The sequence below is a fragment of the Falco peregrinus genome, chromosome 8 (assembly GCF_023634155.1).
Source record: "Falco peregrinus isolate bFalPer1 chromosome 8, bFalPer1.pri, whole genome shotgun sequence".
Taxonomy (NCBI): Eukaryota; Metazoa; Chordata; class Aves; order Falconiformes; family Falconidae; genus Falco; species Falco peregrinus.
The window spans coordinates 5,792,508-5,810,569 of record NC_073728.1 but is presented as its reverse complement, the minus strand read 5'-3'; the positions used below and the strand labels follow the sequence as shown (position 1 = coordinate 5,810,569).

The 18,062-nt window shown below is 38.8% G+C and overlaps 1 protein-coding gene across 4 annotated transcripts in view; it reads left to right on the top strand.

Annotated features, from left to right (window-relative positions):
* The window catches only part of GULP1 (GULP PTB domain containing engulfment adaptor 1), a 162,913-nt gene that overhangs the window by 44,807 nt on the left and 100,044 nt on the right, over positions 1-18,062 (top strand). For 3 of the 4 annotated variants that reach the window (XM_055812800.1, XM_055812798.1, XM_055812799.1), the window contains exon 2: positions 10,439-10,559. The exons of the other annotated variant lie outside the window; for it this stretch is intronic. The gene's annotated coding sequence lies outside the window, so the exon portion shown is untranslated. The remainder of the gene's footprint in view (positions 1-10,438; positions 10,560-18,062) is intronic. 4 annotated transcript variants of the gene reach the window in all.

Here is an 18,062-nt window from a genome sequence, read left to right as displayed (position 1 = left end):
TGGCTCAAAGCCCCAGCAAACCTGGCCTTGAACCCTTCCAGGGATGGGGCATCCACAGCTTCCCTGGGCAACCTGTTCTAGTGCCTCACTACCCTCATAGTCCTTATATCTAATGTAAATCTCCCTTTTTTTCAGTTTAAAGCCGTTCCCCCTTGTCCTGTCGCTACATGACCTTGTAAGAAGTTCCTTTCCAGCTTGTCTTGTCAGCCCCATGAGGTACTGGGAGGTGCTGTAAGGTCTCCCTGGAGCCTTCCGTTCTCCAGGCTGAACAACCCAGCTCTCAGCCTGTCCTCACAGGAGAGGGGCTCCAGCCCTCTTGATCATCTTCATGGCCCTCCAGTGGACTCGCTCCAACAGGCCTCTGTCCTTTGTCTTATTTAGTAGATAACTTGGACGTTTCCCCACCTCCCCCATTTTCTTGAGCTTCATTTTCTGCATTATTCCACTTAGTTTAGTTGCTTGGCTTATTTTCTTCTTTGCTTTTTCCTTTCCTTCTCTTTTATCTATCGATTTTATGTTATGACACGGTCATAACATAGAATAGCAGAGGATGAGAAATGGTTGTGTGGTTTTGTTGTTTTCCTTTGGGTTTTTTTTTTGTTGGTGTGGTGTGTTTTGTTTTTTTTTTTTTTTCTTAAACCATTGAGTTCTGTACATGGAGAGAGTGCTGTAGGTAGCATGCAGGGGACAGAGGCATTGATTCAGATGATGTCCACTGTACCTTGATCCACAGAAGTTCAGGGTTGCGGCTGGAGGGTCCCATGTGCTCCAAGTGGTTCTAATCTCAACTGAGATACAACGAAGTATTAGGGAAATCCAGACTGGGGCTGAAGAACTGTGCAAGGCTGTGCTTAGGCCATTAAGGGTGGCAAAAGTGGTTTTATCAACAGTGCTTCCAAGTGTAGGTCTGTGAAATAGTAATAAACAGGAAACTTTTAAGAAAAATCTATGGGGATGCGCTGTTACAGCCCAGCAGAGGCTTGGTGATGGGAACTTAGTGGTCAGACAGCTTGAAAGCTCAGGGAAGGAGTTTCTGTGAGGAGTATGTGGCAGCCATGTTCACTGTATGATCTCAGAAGATACTAAGAGAGGTAAGAATTCCTCAGTTTGAATTATGTAAATTCAGATTTTTGGGCAAAGGTGGTGGGTCAGATCACAGCTTTTTCTGGAAGCATGATGGAGTTTTTGCCTTCAGACAGATTCACTAATGTTAGTCTTTCATGTTGGCGACTGCTAGTTCTCAGCTTGTCCATCCTGATGTGATTTTTTTTTTTTTTTTGTTATTGTTGTTTGAAGCCTTAATTAGAAGTGACATGCTGCAGAATATCTGGAGGGTCATTGTGTCTTCTGAAAGTGTTGTCATATCTGATACAGGAATCCTGTAGGTTGAAATCACTTCCTTAACCTTTCTTTAAATGGTGCTCTATGTGTTTTAGTTGTAAGCACTGTAACTTCTTCTTTACTAATCAAATGAACACTTGATACATATTCATGTGCAGATGGCAGGGGCTAATTCTGAACCCTGCCAGTCCTTAGCAGTTGGTTGAGTGTCAATGTACAAAATTCTCTAGCTTTAATAATGAAGGCATTTTGATCAGCAATCCCGAATGTTAAGGAATCACTAGATATTGATATAATTTCTATTAATGAGTTTTGGTAACAGCAGCAATTAAAGTTAATGCATCTAAGGTATCATAAGGTATCAGTTTTATCCTTTGGGTAATTTCTGTACTGAGGGTATTTCTCGTACAAAGTGATGCCACTGTCATTTGCTCCAAATGTGACTGTATATCAATATGTGAACACTATCTACCTTATGTTAAGAGATACTAGTTAGTTGGGATTGAGTATTGTATGTTTTGGAGCTCTTAATATGTTTTTATGTACTATTTGGAAAACTGAAAATTATTTGGGGTGGGTTTCCTACATAAACCCAGGACTGAGGAGTTTAAATTGTATTTTGATGTTCAGTGCATTTGCTCCCTACTTTCTGTCTGGATGCAGAGTAAAAGTAGTTTATTATTGGGAAATAATATGGCCATTTAGAAAACTGCTTAGGCTACGGTATTTGTGTTGGAAATTTTATTTTCTGGGCATAAGAGTTCTGTTTTCTCTCTATACCCATTTGTGGAAAGAATAAATCATCATAAATCATGTTTTCAAGGGCTGCGATGCTCAAGTTAGGTTGTTTCATGCAGCTCTGGGCTGCATGGATTTAGGCAAGCTGTCATCTGTAACCTGGCCTTATTTTAAAAAAAAATTATAAATCACAAGCCTAATCAAATTTTTATCACCAGATAAAATAATTTTTTTTCTTTAAAACTGGCCCCAAATGGGTAACTTGTCAGAGTGCTTAAATAAAAATTACCATCAAAATAGAAGGAAAAAAAAAGCAGAGTATGTGCTTCCTTTAATCAGCTTGAGTTAAGCAGACTGCAGGCTTACAGAGAAAGATTTCAATTCTAGTTTTGGTTGTGTTTTTATAGGACTGCTAGATTTAGAGAACCTGCACTGGAAAATCAGTCTGTCCAGTTGCTCAAATATAGTGATATATGAATGTTCATCTCGGAATGAGGAGCAGGTGTCAATCAGTTATCTGGATTTAAATGTTGAAGCTGTTGTAAATCTGAGAATAAAGTTTAGTGCTTGCTGAAAAGTTCAGGTTTAATCTGTATGATGCCTTGGTTTCTCAAACTTGAAATGTCTGAGGAGGGCTGTGAGGCTGAATATAGGATTGTCTCTGCTGTGCAGATGTTTTGAAGTCCGGTAAAAAAGAGAAGAGAAATGATGAGGCTTATGTGTTGGCTATTTCAAAATAATCTTGTGTATTGCAATTTGGACTTCAGTAAAGCCCGAAAAACACAGCTTTTTCAGGAGTGAATAATTAGTGTGATAGGTCATGGAACCTAACCACAGCCTTATATTTCTGTTTGCCTGTCAGCAAAGTGGAAAACTTTTCTGGCATTCCTTATTCAACACTCAGCTTTGTTTACTTAACATACTGAGCACAAGAATGTCCTTTTTGAGATGTAACAGCCATGTTTCCCAAGGCTTAGAGGGTGGGGGAGTCAAGTTTAGCATAGTCATTTACTGTAGGTTCTCCACCTTCCATGTCTCCTCTAGCTCCATTTCCAGCTTTATGTCTGTCTTCAGACAACGTTTATAATCACTCTTTTGTTTTCTGACTGTGGTAACAAATGATGTCTGGAGTACGTACTGAAACTTGGCTTGGTACAACTGAAGTGTTCGGGTTTTTAGAATTACTTTAATCTCTGTTTGTTAGTGATGTTTCATGAGGCCTCCCGTTAAATATTTAACAGCTCTTCTTAAATGTTTGACTCATGATTTTACAGTGATATGTGACTTTCCTGCCTTTACACAAAATTTCCTAGTTGGAGGGATGTATTTGCAGTATGCCCTGAGGGCACCATTGATGTCTCTTGCTGTAGAGACTGCTTCTTGCTGCATGGCAAGTGTGATACCTTCTGGGCTCATTTCATCTGCCTCTGTTAATTCTGCAGTGGTGATACGTTCGGGGCTGATTTAATCTGCCTCTAGTTCTGCAGTCGACGTGCATGGGCAGTATTTCTGGGTAGTGCAAGCAATACTTTGAACTTGCCAAGCTATAGCAGCTGTATGGGAAACCGTGTTTACCAAATGGTAAATCCCACACTGCAGAGGGTTACAAAATAAATCTTTTTTTACAATGAAGAGGGATCCTGTGGGAATAAATTCAGCGCAGTGCAGAACAGCTTCAGAGGGCAAAGCTGCTCTTGAAGGCAGAGGTGTTTTTACTGTCAGCGAGGAACTCTGATTCTTGGCATCCTCACACGCCTGAGTCCACAGAAAACAAAAGTGGTCTCGCATGAGTCATGTTGAGCGAGAAGCCATACTATAATTACATTATAAAGTGAACAGAGGAAGGAGTTCTGAATCCCAGCTCCTAAATCAAGAAGCTTGTGTTTCATGATTGCAAAACGGCTTCTGAGCCTTGCATTGTTCTTCTTGACTCATCCCCACTCAAACTTTTAAAGAGGAAAGGAACAAACAGCTGAAGGAAAGATTGCTTGCCTGCTTTTGAGGCTTTTCTGGGACAGTATGGCTAAGATCAGCAACTGAAGTATAAAACGCAGAGAAATTGCATATTGCTACTCTATGCATGTATACACACACACAAGTGTATATGCTTGCATGTATACATACTCCTATTAATTCCTCAAAGACATAAGTAATTTACTGCCTTATGCATGTTTTTTTTTTTTTGTTTTGTTTTGTTTTAGTGAATTTGTGGTGTTCCGGAGCTAGCATGTGGAAAAGCTTTTTAAAAGTCTCCACAGGAATTAAAAAAAATCTGACAGTTGAATATTTTGGGTTGGATTTTTTTCATTGACTCCATAGACATTTAAAAATTTCTCATCACGCTGTCTTCTATCAGAATATAAATATTAGCGGGTCAGTGACTTGTTCTTGTTTCTGTGGCATCTAATATGTGTTAGTTGTCATGACAAGCTTTGGTGTTTATGTTTGCCAAAACACTTGCAGTATGTGTATCAGCAAGTCAGTTTGTATGAGAATAAGGGGTTTGTATGTGTGTAAAGACTGGTTATTGAGGAAAAAACACGTCTGATCATTTCTTAGGTAATGAACTCTAGGCTGGTGTTCATTGTAAGGCAAGGAGCTCTGTATTAGTTTTCACAGTAGAACTGTATGGATTTCTTATTTGATAACTGTTTTGATTCGGTTTCTAACAAATATTTTTGTAGAAGGTTAAAATTAATGAATGAGGTATAGCAGTAAAAGATTTCTATTCATGCATGGTACATATACAACAAAGCATATTCTAATTTCTCTCAGCTTTCCCTACTTAATTTGTCCTCCAAAATAAATACCTGCTACCAATAGCTGAAAACTCCTGTGGGTGTGTGTCCGATTTTTCCAGGAGTGTTTTGCTTACTCATTCAGCTGGGTGCGCTCGCACCATCTCCATTTTCCAGGTCAGTAATTGAGGCACAGTTAGGTGACATTTAATGGTCAGATAAGAAATAAGCATAGAACCGTATCTTAACTCGCTAGTCTGGCCTGATTTTTAGGCTTTGTTGTTCTTTTATGTTTTTATGAAAATTTCTGTTGTCCAGCACTCCTGCAGCATGTAAATAGTCATGTTTTTTACATTGGTGATTTATAGTGAGAATAATAAAAAACAAGCAGAAAACAACAAATCCATTACATTATCAAGAAAAAACAAAATATGAAATGTATTGCCTGAAACCAAAAATGGGTTCATTAACTGTTTTGTTCATTCTGGCAGTTAGATCCCTCCTTGTCACAGGGCTGAAGGCGAGTTAGTGAGTCGTAGTTGGCTTGTCTGTGCTGAGCAGAGTAATTCACATTAGCCGGTGACTTTTGCTAGCGGACTAAAATGCCGCTGTACTCCTTCCCGGGATCTTAGGGGAGTAGGAAGGAATGGTGTCTGCTGAGTCCCGCAGCTGCTGGCCTGCCAGGGGTGATGCACTGCCGGAATACCTGGTGAGACAAGTGAAAATGTGTGTTCTGAAGATGGCTGTGCTCTGAATCGGTTTTAAGCATCCCGTGTTAATGTGTTAAAACAATTCATGTGTATCCTTAACTGGATCTGCTGCCTATCAAGAAGCTGTAGGGTAAGTAGGATTTTTAGAAAGATTGCATTTTTTCAGTGTGCCTTTGGGTCTTCAGGGTGTGGTCTGATTTTGGGATTTCTCTGCCATTGTGAGGAGGCTTTACTTGCTCTAGTCAGAGATAGTCTAACAGTTATTTGGGCATAAATTAAAATGTAGGAATAAAATAGTTGTTGCATCCTGTGATAGGGCTGTATGTATTGCTCATTTCTCTAGTCTTAGACGTCTTAAAATACCCCTGGGATAAATTTCTGTCATACAGAGGAATTAAGTGATACTCCGCTTTGATATTTCTTCCCTGATGAAGAATGCCTGCATCTTTGGTTTCCTCTTTGCAAATAGATTCTTATTTAAAGTGTGAGAAATGACTATATCTACTCTAGGAATTTAAGAATTTCAGTATATTTTTCCCCTAGTCTTTTCATTGTATAGAGGACAATGTGATTTTGAACTAAAGTCAGAGCTTGGCTCCCTGAGAAGCCCCCAAACATCCAGCTCACTGAATTAAACTTATGAGGAGAACTTGGCTTAGCAGATTTTGATTTTTGTACCAATTGGCTTGCTCATTTTCTTTCCTTGAAAGCTCTTATGACCACATCAAAGTTCTGAAAGCTTTCCCACCCCCAAACTTTTTTAAATAACATGTGGGCAGCAAATTATTTAGATAACCCTTGGACTTGTCGAGAGGTTTTTTTTTACTTGAATATAATTGCTGTTACCTAATCCATGTTCTAGCTGCTTCCTTCCTTAATGTGCTGTAGCTCATTATTTTATGGAACTGCTGTAAAGTTTATATTGCAAGGTGGCTTGTAATTCTTTTCAGTACTTCAGGTTTGCTTTCTCTCTTCTGTCACCCACCTTAGACTTTACTTTAGGCCTTTGCATGTTAGCATTATGATTTAGTCAGGATTATTTCACATCACACCACAGATCCAATGCTTTTTATAGAAATCTGTATTGTCAGCATTACTTTATGTGTATGTAAGTAAGCCCAATTGTAATATGAAATAGGTAGATGCTAAAGTGCTGAGACAGAAGGCTTTTAATCCCATCTGTAAAATAGCAGGTTCTTTTTTACATCGTTTGGACCGGAATATCTATAACAGTAATTTTCATGACCCTGCAAAAAGAAGAAGAACGTAAAATATTTTGCAGAAAAAAAGAGGAGCGTATTAATCTCATTTAAAATCTGTAAGAATGTAATAGGGGGATGCATTGATGAACTGAAGAAGATAGATAGACAGGGATGGGTGTAAACAAAGTTGGAAAGGGGAGTTTGGGGAGGACTGATTGCTTAGCTGGGACTGTTCGGGTCTGTGGAGACTTTCCTTTCATGTGGATTTAAGGTTTGGGGTTTGGATGATTTTTTTTTTTTTAAATACTATAATCAAGATAAATGTATTTGCACCAGATGCGCCGTGTGTGTCTACTATGACAAGTCCGGCTATTCATCCAGGAGTTTTCAAAGAGTGAAGTATAAATGATTTGGAACATTTTGCTCTGAGATGATGTCAAGCATACTGTACTTCCCACAGATTTCATAGCCTTGCCTGCTATTTGGTGTCTTACAAAATTAGCATCGCTTCTATTAAGCTATAATTGTAAAGAGACATACATTTTCCCTCTCTTGAAGGTAGAGTAAAAGTGGAATATTTAGGAACAACTTACACTACATAGTAGGACTTTTACAATTTGGGATGTATTCTGGTGGCTGAGTTTCTTACATGTGCTTCCCTTCCCATGTATTGTTCTAGGACGGGGTATTACTGACCTGTGCATGATTGCCAAATCTTTTCCATGTGTAAGTGAAAAAATTCTTTAAAATTTTTACATATAGTGACCTTAAAAATATTTTAATTACAACAATCAGAAGGGTAGATGAGGAGAGGTATCACTACTCAATGCTGCAAATACTGTTATGTCAACTACTTAGAGTAGAGCAGCAGCTCTTCAGCTTTGAGACAAATTGTTGGCGTCTGTACAAGAACAGAGCACAGCAAAGGGACTTCGATGTCTTTCTCTGGTAATTCCAGTTCAAGAACTTCCCTGTGTGGTTTCTGAAATGTCTGTGCCTTGAACATAACCAGTGAATTGCCTTAAGTTTCTGCTGCACATGCGATTCCTTTTACTGAGACCTGCTCTATAAATGTAATACTTGAAATATTGGTTGCGGTGACTGTGAACAGTGCAGTATGAATGGGTTTCTGAATAACAGTTTCCTGGCAGGCAGCTATGTCAATGGCTCCAGGCACTGTAGGATGAACTGCAAATTAGCAAAAATGAGTAGAGCCGTTGGGTTAGTGATTCCCATTCATTTACTGTGAAAAATACAGTTGGAATACTGTGACCTTATAGTTACAAGAGTAAGTCGGGAGAGGCAAGTAAAAGTGTTTGTTAAGCAGTGTTTGAATCTCATGAATGAGGTGTCGATCTAGGTGTGGAAGACACTTAAATATTTGTTTCAGACTTGTTTTCTGAGTTGGATCCTGGGTCAGTAGACAAGAAAATGGATGCTGCCTTTAATTCCAGAGTTTGCAGAGGATTTAGAGGGCTGCTGCTGTCTTCAGGGAGACAGGAGGTGCTTGGCTGTGCAGGCTCAAGTAGAGCCACAAAGTCATTACATGCCGAGTAGCCTAATGGTTTTATCTTCTGTCTTGGAATATCAAACTCTTGAATAGTACAGATTTGGGTTAGAAACAAAAAATCTGAAAAAGTTGAAATTACCACTTCTTTACCTTTTGCATTATGTTTTTTTGAAGAAAAAAATTAATAAATATAGATCACTCTGAGGGTATGGCATTTGCTTGTTGAGTTCAGTACTGTCATGATGATGAAATGGTACAGGATGTATTTCACATTACATCGAGGGAAAAAAAGTCTTTGTTGTAACTCCAGAATGTATTTTCTTATTCATATGACCTTCAGCATTTATTATCATGGTATTGCTGTAAAGGCATGGTAGAGGCAAGTGAAATAGGTGAGTGTGATGTATTGCATAATTACTAAAATTGACACACATTTTGTTTGGTGGAGTAACAAGGCAGCAAAATTATAATGTTGTGGTGCAGTATATAGCCTGTTGGAAAACGTTTCTCATGTATTAGCACTCTGCTTTTACTCTACGAGTGTACTCTATCATTAGTCATACTTTTGGGGTCTTTTTTGGACTTGGCTTACCAAGTTGCAGGAAGACCATGAAAAGCAGAATGTATTCTTGCTAATTCACAGAATCATAGAATGGCTTGGGTCAGAAGGGACCTTTAAAGGCCATCTAGTCCAACCCCCTGCAGTAAGCAGGGGCATCTTCAACTAGATCAGGTTGCTCAGAGCCCATCCAACCTGACCTTGAATGTTTCCAGGGATGGGGCATCTACCTACCACCTCTGTGGGTGACCTGTGCCAGTGTTTCACCACACTCGTAGTAAAAAATTTCTTCCTTATACCTAGTCTGAATCTACCCCCTTTTAGTTTTAAACCGTTACCCCATGTCCTATCACCCCAGGCCCTGCTAAAGAGTCTGTCCTCATCTTTCTTATAAGCCCCCTGTAGGTACTGAAAAACTGCAATAAGGTTTCCCTAGAGCCTTCTCTTCTCCAGGCTGAACAACCCACCTCCCTTAGCCTGTTTTCACAGGAGCGGTGCTCCAGCCCTCTGATCGTTGTTGTGGCCCTCCTCTGGACCCACTCCAACGGGTGAAGGACTGCGTAATATGATGAATTTTGGTTGTGTGGGGTTTTTTTTTTTCTTTCTTTTTTTTTGTCCTGCTTAAAGTGGAAAAAAAAAAAAAAAAGCAACCATGTCAGGGAAAAGAGGAATGAAGCAGAGAAAAAAGAAATGAAGGAAAAGAAATAGCATGCATTCATATTCCTCACAAAGATGAGTTTTTACACTAGGGCAGCAAAAGATGAACAATGGAAGGAACGTATAGAAGGTGCAGCCATTTATTCATTTCATGGACCAGGGAAGTAATTGTCCCTTGCTGACTAGGTAAAACTATAGGTCTTGATGTCTTGATACTTGAGAGTTAACAGATCCAAGGGGATTGAAGGGAATAATATATCTAAACATCTCAAAGTGAACCATCAAAAAAATCAAGATTTAAATTGGTATGGCTAATCTGAGCATTCAGTAAAGAGGGTAAGAGTATTTTAAAATCCTCTGTGAATATCTTGAACTGGAGAACATCAAGGGGTGATGGCCAGGGTGGTTACTTACGAGGGACCAGGTCACATGCCGATCTCTGGTAAAACTGGAATCGGAGCAAAAACAGATTTTGGTGGCTCCTCGTTCTGCAGGAGAGTGGATTGAACTTCCTTACGTTGAGGCAAGATGTGGTACCATTTTTACAGACGCATTTTGTAGCATCTGTGGGAGTGCAGTATTCTCTTTATTATTATGAGACTACAATTCAATTTTTCCGTAAAGGAGCAGATTTGGGTCTAATGCTGCATGCTTTGAGCATCTCATATTTAGTGGAATTTAATTAATAAATGGTCAAGCTAGTGTTCTCTGTGTTAAATGGTTATTTTGTTGGTGTAAAGCAGTTGTGGGTGAGGAAGTTACGGGGAAATATTTGAATCAGAATTTCTATCTGAAAATACAGTTCTGTGGCTCCCAACATTTTAGCCGATTTAGACCTTTCCAGCAGAATTGTATTAAAATGTGTGAAATATATTTCCATTAAGCTGTTTGTACTAATTTTCTTAAATTAGGAAAATAATTTCTGTGCTTTGGTAATACACTGGTTCACAACTAATATCTGTCATTGTTTGTTTTTATTCTAGTACATACGAAACTATAAAGCAGCAGTAACAAAGGTTCAAAAACGTTGACAAATGAGTGATCTATTCCACATCAGAATTAGTGTCCGCTGTGTACCTTGGCAAGAAATTTGAATGCAGAAGGGTAAGCTGTTTTAATTCTTGCTGTGAACTGCTTTACAGGAAAAGGTTATGCACATACTTGAATTTTTCTTGGTCGAGTAGAGGGTTTTTTTAAGACTGGAATGAAAGATTCAAGGTAGATTTGTTTGTTTGTTTCTTTTTCATTTAAACTGCTTGTAACAAAGCCAAAAGCCTCAGTTTATAGACATTGTGGGTTAGAGAGGTGCTGCTGTCTCTTTTCCCCCATTAAACAATACCTCTGACGTGAAGTCAGCTGCTGAGGGAGGACCAAGCTGTTGACCCAGAGCTCTCGTGGTCTAAGTAACTGTGTTTCAGAGTTGGCTTTTCCTCTTTTTTGTTTTTTTTTTGGGTTTTTTTTGGGCTTTTTTATGCCCCTCCCATCTCCACAACTGATAACCCAGTGCTTAAATTGAAAACACTGCTACAGTGCGCTGAAGCTGCAGTTTCCTTGCTTCTGTTTAGAGAGGAAGGCTTGTCTGGATAAAGGAAAGGCAGTAACTGTGAGTTTCCATTGATTTATTGGAAAAAAAGGCAAAATTTGGGGGACTTAAAATGTTAGGGAGAAGAGTTTATTTATGGGGAAGTGGTTGTGTTATACTTGTCGAATCATTAAATTAATGTTTTCTAAGTGTGGGTAGGAAACTAGGAGCCTCTGGAAAATTGAATGTTTTGTTTAGTTCAGTGAAAGGAAGGTAAGCTAAAACTAAGTAGCAAATTTTTATTGTTTTGAGGTGAGGATAAGAAAAAACATTTGTTAGCAATCTAGTGGTTAACGAAGACTTTCTCCTGGCTTGCTTATTTCAGTTGCAGCGCTGTGCTTTAGAGCAAGTGCATCTCACTTCATTTGATTATAAATCCCAAAATCCATTGAAGTACCTCTGAGAATATGTAGAGCTGAAGTCAGATTAGGCTGAATCAGTCTGTTGATGCTGCTCCTTTCCCAAAGGTTACCTTTAATCTGGCACTGAGAGCTATTGCTATGATGTTGTAGCCTCTTGAAAGTACTTGCATGATTTCATTACTTCTCAAAACCAGATCACTAGTGTGCAGTACCTTTGTGTATCTTGATGTCTCCAACATAGGTGATATGCAAATGCTGCGTTTCAAGTAAAAGTTCCTTGGATTTTGAATTACTGCTGTGACACTATCTCATAGGACAACCAAGGATGACTTCAGTTGCTGCTGGTTTTCAGAAAGTCAGTGTGTACATTTCCGACTTCATGGTGTTACTTTGCAATTCCATCTCAGACAAGTCCTGTGGTTCTCATTTCCTGGATGGTTGGGATGAAAGGCTGTCATTCTTGACTTGATTTCTAAAATAAACCAACAGATATACAAGTCCTTAACTTTTAGACTTTTTCATGGAGTAGATGGGAGCTGATGCAATAAAGAAAAAAAAATAGAGGGAAGAAAAAAGGTGCATTGGAGAGGAATAATGATTTTTAAAAAATCAAAGCTTGCCAGTTGTAAAAGGATCTTGTAGCCTGGGAACAAATGGGAGGAGATGGGTTCTTTCTGACAACAGCAGCTCAAAATCTCTCCCATGTATGTACTGGATTCTACTTTTACCTCTGCACTTGAAAAAGACTACCTCATGGGTCTCTCCTTCGACAGGGTGGGACAAAGCCAGACGCATTGGCAAAAAAATGTTCTTGATAGGACTCATTACCACTCCAAAACACAGAATCATTTTGTAGATACAGGCTTACTTGAAGCAGGTTTATTTAAGATGCTTAGATACAAATTCTTCTGTTGATTTGCAGCAGGCTTATGTAGTATTTGGAATTCTGGAATTTAAAGACAAAGCTGCTTTTATGTGCAAAATCCTTTATTTTAAGAACATTGAATCCTTGGGCTTTTAAAGGTGTATGTCGTTGTAGTGTCCATCCCATACTGAGTAAATGAAGAATGTAGTGTTGCAAAGTTACAGCAGAAATTACATAGAAGATGCATAGACTTGCACACACAAATCTTTAGGGCAGGGATTAATCACTGACATTTTCAAAATCAAATGTTGACCGGTGAAGGCATCTAAAAACATCAACATGTTGTTGTGAACATGTTCTAATTTCACTGTAGTGAAGTTAAAAAATGCTTCAACTTCCCTGTTATTTTGCAGAGGGTTAGAATTTATTTTTACTGTAGCAGTAAATGTACTGCAGTAGTAAATGGTAGGAGGTTCTAGCATGCATGACCTGGTTCAGCAGGGTAACACTATTGATTTTTTTTTTTTTTCAGTGCCTCTGCTTTAGTTAATTTTAATTTCATTTTCTGATTCTTGATTAGCTCAGTGGTAAGTTGTCATTACAGCATTCGACTCCCTAAGGACATGATCTATAAGGCGTATTTTTCCAGTGAAGGGTCATGATTCAGCTAATTTACACATAATTTAAACAGCAGTTGGCCTAATACCCTGAAGTGGAATTTGAGATACTTGAAGTCCAGGAGTGTAATACCATAAATTAGTGTTTATGTTAAGTACTCTTCAGAGACCTGCAGGAGGGGCGGGTGGGACATGTAATGCCCCTTGTGTTCTTTTTTTCAATAGGCATGTGAAGTTGAAATCTCAAGGAAGATTAAGAAAGCAGTTGCACGTAATGCAGAATTACCATTTCATTGGGAAAGCTTTGTTTCATGAAAGTTACCATAAGATTTGTTTGCCTAGACTCTGTATTTGGATTTATATTTTAATGGTTTATTCAAATAAATTAGCATAATAAAAATGTCTTCATGTGGTTAGAGCAAGCTAATGAACTGTGACTTTTGCATTTACTGATGGTTTACATTTTATTGTAAGTTTAGTGCTAAGCTGCGTTCAGTTACTTAAAACAGTTTTTAAAGATACAGGGAAATTGTCTCTATGTTTGTATCTGAACAGTTTTGTCAACCTGAGCTGATGCCCCAGAATGCTGTATAGAGGCAGTAGATTGAGGATAAATGAATTGAATTTGTGGCTTTTCTGACTGTTTTGGTGCAGCCTGTCTGTGGGCTGAAGCATGACTGCCACTTCACCCAAGCAAAGATCATTATTTACTGAAAGATGCCCTGTGTACATTAATGCTGTGGTTTCCCGTTCAGTCCCGCAGTACAAACCAGTCTGGAAGTTGGCAGAGATGGTCCTTTTCTTCTTCCACTTTCTAGTGCTTAATGTTGACCCTTACTTTTTATTGGCACATGGTAGGAGAAAACTTCAAAACTTCAACATGTTTGTGTGGGCTTTTTTTTGGTGTCCCCCCCCGCCCCATTGGTTTCCCGTACCCCCTCTCTTCCCTGACAGAGCTGGCTGTGCAGGGCTGCTTGTGCCAATGTGGGAGAAGGGCAGCATAACTGGGAGTAAGTGTTTGGGGACACAAGGCAGCGAGGAGCACAACTGCCCCTTAATGTGATTAAGTCAAAGACTGTAGAAAACATTATCTCATAGGGTAATAACAAAATTGGTGGGTCATGGTTTGAATCTGTATGTTTTAATAAGTAATATTAACCATGTGTAACTAATACATATATATATATATAAAAGCATTTTTCCCTTAAACAATTATAACTGTGTTTATATTTGTATAGTGTATTTGTATGATGTTCTGAGTGTGAGTAATATATACTAAGGTGGTGATCAAATAGAAGACAGAATTGTGATGTACATGATCTAGATTTTTCAAAATCTTCCTATAGATCTTTAAGCCTACAAGAAAAGCAGTGAAACCTAGTCTGAATTGCAAGGTGTTCGCCTGATTGGGATTTTTTTTTTTTTTTTGGTGGTTGTGTGTGTTGATTTTCTTGATTCAAAAGTGGATCCTGTTTCTAGGGGACATAACAAATTTTGGTGTACCAGTAAAAAGTCGGAGTCGGTGTGCTCGGTACTGTTGCCTATGAACTGCTTATCTAAAGCTCTGTTTCTCTCTGCTGTTTCTGCCAGGCTGCCACCATTCCTCCCATCTGTCTGCTGCCTGATCCCTTCTTCCCCTTCCAAACAGCTAGGCTGGTTTTATCACTGTTTTTTTCTTGGTTCCCTTCATTAGCTGTGGTACTGGCAAGGAGCCAGCCAAGGCTGCAGCCAAATGATTCAAAATGTAAAAATTCTTCCAGGTCTGTTTCAAGGTGTGTATTACCTTGAGCTTCTTACCGTCGCCTATATTACAGGCATCCTGCCATTTGGGAGAGAGTCACTGCTTTTTAGAGGGCCATTAAACTTCTGAAAGTTTGCAGGTGGCGAAGATTCTGCTACATGCCCAATTGAATTCTTCTTTATAGACAGTTATTGTTTTTTTAACCTGCTTCTAGGTTGCATTTTTATTTTTAGTTCACCATTAGGCTTTACCATCTCTGAAAGTCAAGCAGTTACATCATTTCAAAACATATTTATCTCAAAATCTTTGCAGTATTATTAATATAAATTAGTGCATGGCAGTGCCTTTTGGCATAATGTGTAAGGTCAAACTTTAATTGCCCTTTAGTTTAAGGTGTGTTTGGGACTTAATTTTAGCTGCTTTATCCCTGTAATTACATAACCATAAGAATTGAGGGTTTGCCTACAGAAGAAAAGGAGTTCATCAGTATCATGATCTGCTCTGACATTCAGAAGTGTCAGCAGCCTGATGCAGTCGATGAAGTTCTTGGATGCCCTGCTGCATGAGTGCTCCAGGCTTTACAGTTTGCTGGAACTGAAAAGAATAGCCCGGCTGACTTTAAGTATGACACAAGGAATAGGATGGTGTCCCGGCCACTCACTCTCCAGCATGACAGCTGGAGATAGGGCTGTCTTGAGGGGCTTCCAGGAAGGTCGTCAACAGCCTGAATACATGTAATCTGTGTTTAGAAAAGCAAACAAACAAAAACTTAATGGATTTTGTTCTTGCGTTTGTAATTTGTCCCAGTCACCCCCCAGAAAAAAAACCCAAATCTTGCTTGAACTGTGTTTAGAAGAAATCCCTGTGTCTGTGGTTTGCCAGTTTGCTATCTAAATGCTTAGGTTAATGATATTCTGGTATTGAAACTCTTCTTCAAAACTACTTGCTTGCTTGCTTCTCTTACCTGCAAAAAAATGTCTGGCCTTACTAGGAATACAAAATGGCTATCACATTCTGCATTTATAGAGAATATATATATGTATACAATTTCCACTCTGAGTAAACCAATGAATCGGACTATCAGAGGTCAACGCAAATGGTTTTGTGAGACAATTCTGTAGTATGTTTTATTCTTTGCAGTAGAGGTGTAAACAGTGAAGTTACACAGCCCTCCTGTATCTAACCCTCAATCCTGTTTTTAAACGCAAGTCTGTTCTTTCTACGCTTTTGAGTCACAGTAAAGCATTAAATTAAAAACTAGTCAATCCATCCGTGGTAAGCAGCTCAGTGGCTTTGTGCAGCAGGTACTTATTTATTAGGTAATTTCTTGGGTTTTTTTGGTTGTTTGGTTTTTGTTTTTTTGTTTTTTATCTGACACTTGTTACATGATATGTGAAAGTGAAAAAGACTTTGTTCTGAATTTTCAAACGCTGTCTGTTGCCACTTGTTATTTTCATTTATAAATGACTTTTTTTTTAAGCTGTATCTCCCCAACGTTGACATTCTTAACAAGTATGAAGGGTTTTGTATTCTTTATGCTCTCCTGGAGTGAAAAGATCAACTGCAATATATTTTTGAGTGCTCTTGAAGGGGAAGAATTACATTTCACATCTCAATGGTTATGGATTTATCATGAAAACATGCAATACTCTTGTTAAGACTCAAGTTACTGTACTGTAATTCATGTGTGGTATTTTCTCATTGTTTATGTATTTGGTTTTATATTTATAAATCACAATCTGTAATTCAGTTCCAGAACTGGAAAATTTACAGATTTATAATGTTTATCCGTCAGGTGCTCTGATTCTGGCCTTTTGCAGACAGAAGTACCATAACTACATTAAAGAAAAAAGTTAATAATAACATAAATGTAAAGGCAGTAAAGTGCTTCCCCCCTCATTTGGATTACTTCCATTTTGTAATAAGTTACCACTTCCTTTTCATCCTCACCTTTCACTGTGTTATACCACAGAAGTGGGAAGACTGGAGGTACTCCACATGTCTGCAAGGTCCTAGGTGTATTAGTAGTGATGTTTCCACAGTTCCATAAACTTATTTCTTGATTTTATTAACTGTTTTGGTAATGGGGACACTTTCACTTGCTCCTGGAATGGAAGTACAATGGTGAGCTAGGCTTACAAAGGTTTGAAAAACACTGTGAGCAAACACGTGTTGCTTTACCTAAATACTGTTTAGGCTGTAAATGACAACTTTTCATAACGTTTTGAGGGGTTTTATGTAAGTCTGTACTTTGAGAGCTGAAAAACTTGATACATGATTTAGCTGTTAATAAAACCTAATTGGCTCAGTAGACATGTATACTATTTAAAACACCTATTTTCTGCATTTCTAAGTCACTATGGAATTTGAGATGGAGACAAAAATTCCAAGCAAAGGAAATCTATGAATAAATTTAATTGAATCTTACTAAATTTTAAACCAAACTTTACTTAAGCAGACAGGAACACTTAAAATCTGGTCTGTTTTTAAAATAGTAATACTCAGAATAAGTAAAATGAGACCTGGATAGCCAATAGGTCGTATTTCAATGATGCGGAACAGCAGAAAATAAAGGCCCACTGTATTACTGTTATTAACACTAGGACTTTTTTTGAAAAATGATTGAAGTTCTCCTATGAAGTTTGTAGCACCTAAAAGAAAAGTATTTTTAAAGAAACTTAAAAAAAATATATCAGAAACATGAAGATTCATTTAGCATATTTTACATTAATTTTTTAAGTTGTGCTGGCAGGGGCTCACGGCCGTGTGGTGGAAGGGGTAGGCAGGGGTTCTGCCCAGGTGGTCTTCTCCATGCTGCCTGCAGGCCTTCCTCTTCAAGAGCGCCTTGTTCTTCTGGACTCATTTAATCCTTTTTGCAGACTTACTGTCCTGAAAGTAACTCTCAGGCATGTCCATTATCATCTGTTTACCCTGCCACACTGGGACATTAATATGTAAGACTCCTAAGAAGCAGGGACACCTGGCTGCCCCGGCAGCGGTCCTGTCGGAGCTCAGGGCTGAGGTGACAGCACCAAGTGGTCCGTGCTGTGTTGCCGGGGTCTCTGAAGAGTACTGCGTTCCCTTGGAATAAATGACACGTCTCGGTGCTTTGCCATTTTTTAGCAGTAAGGCACTGTATGTTTTGTGAATTGTCATTCACCCAGTGTTCCAACAGTTTCCTGAGCAACTGTGTTCAGCTAAAACCGCCGGTCTGAAGGCTCTTCGTTTAGTCCTCCCCTCTGTGGTCTTGTTTAGAATTAAAACTCGCATCTGACCATTCTGCGCCTCTTTTACTTCGTGGACATTTTCTCCAAACGCAGAGCATGTTTCCAGCTGTTTGTTTTCCAGCCCCTGATGATACGCATTTTTAACGTACGCTTTTACATGCGTGTTCTGTCCTTCACTGCTAAGCGGTGGGAGAGGTGTGTGCTCTGGAACAT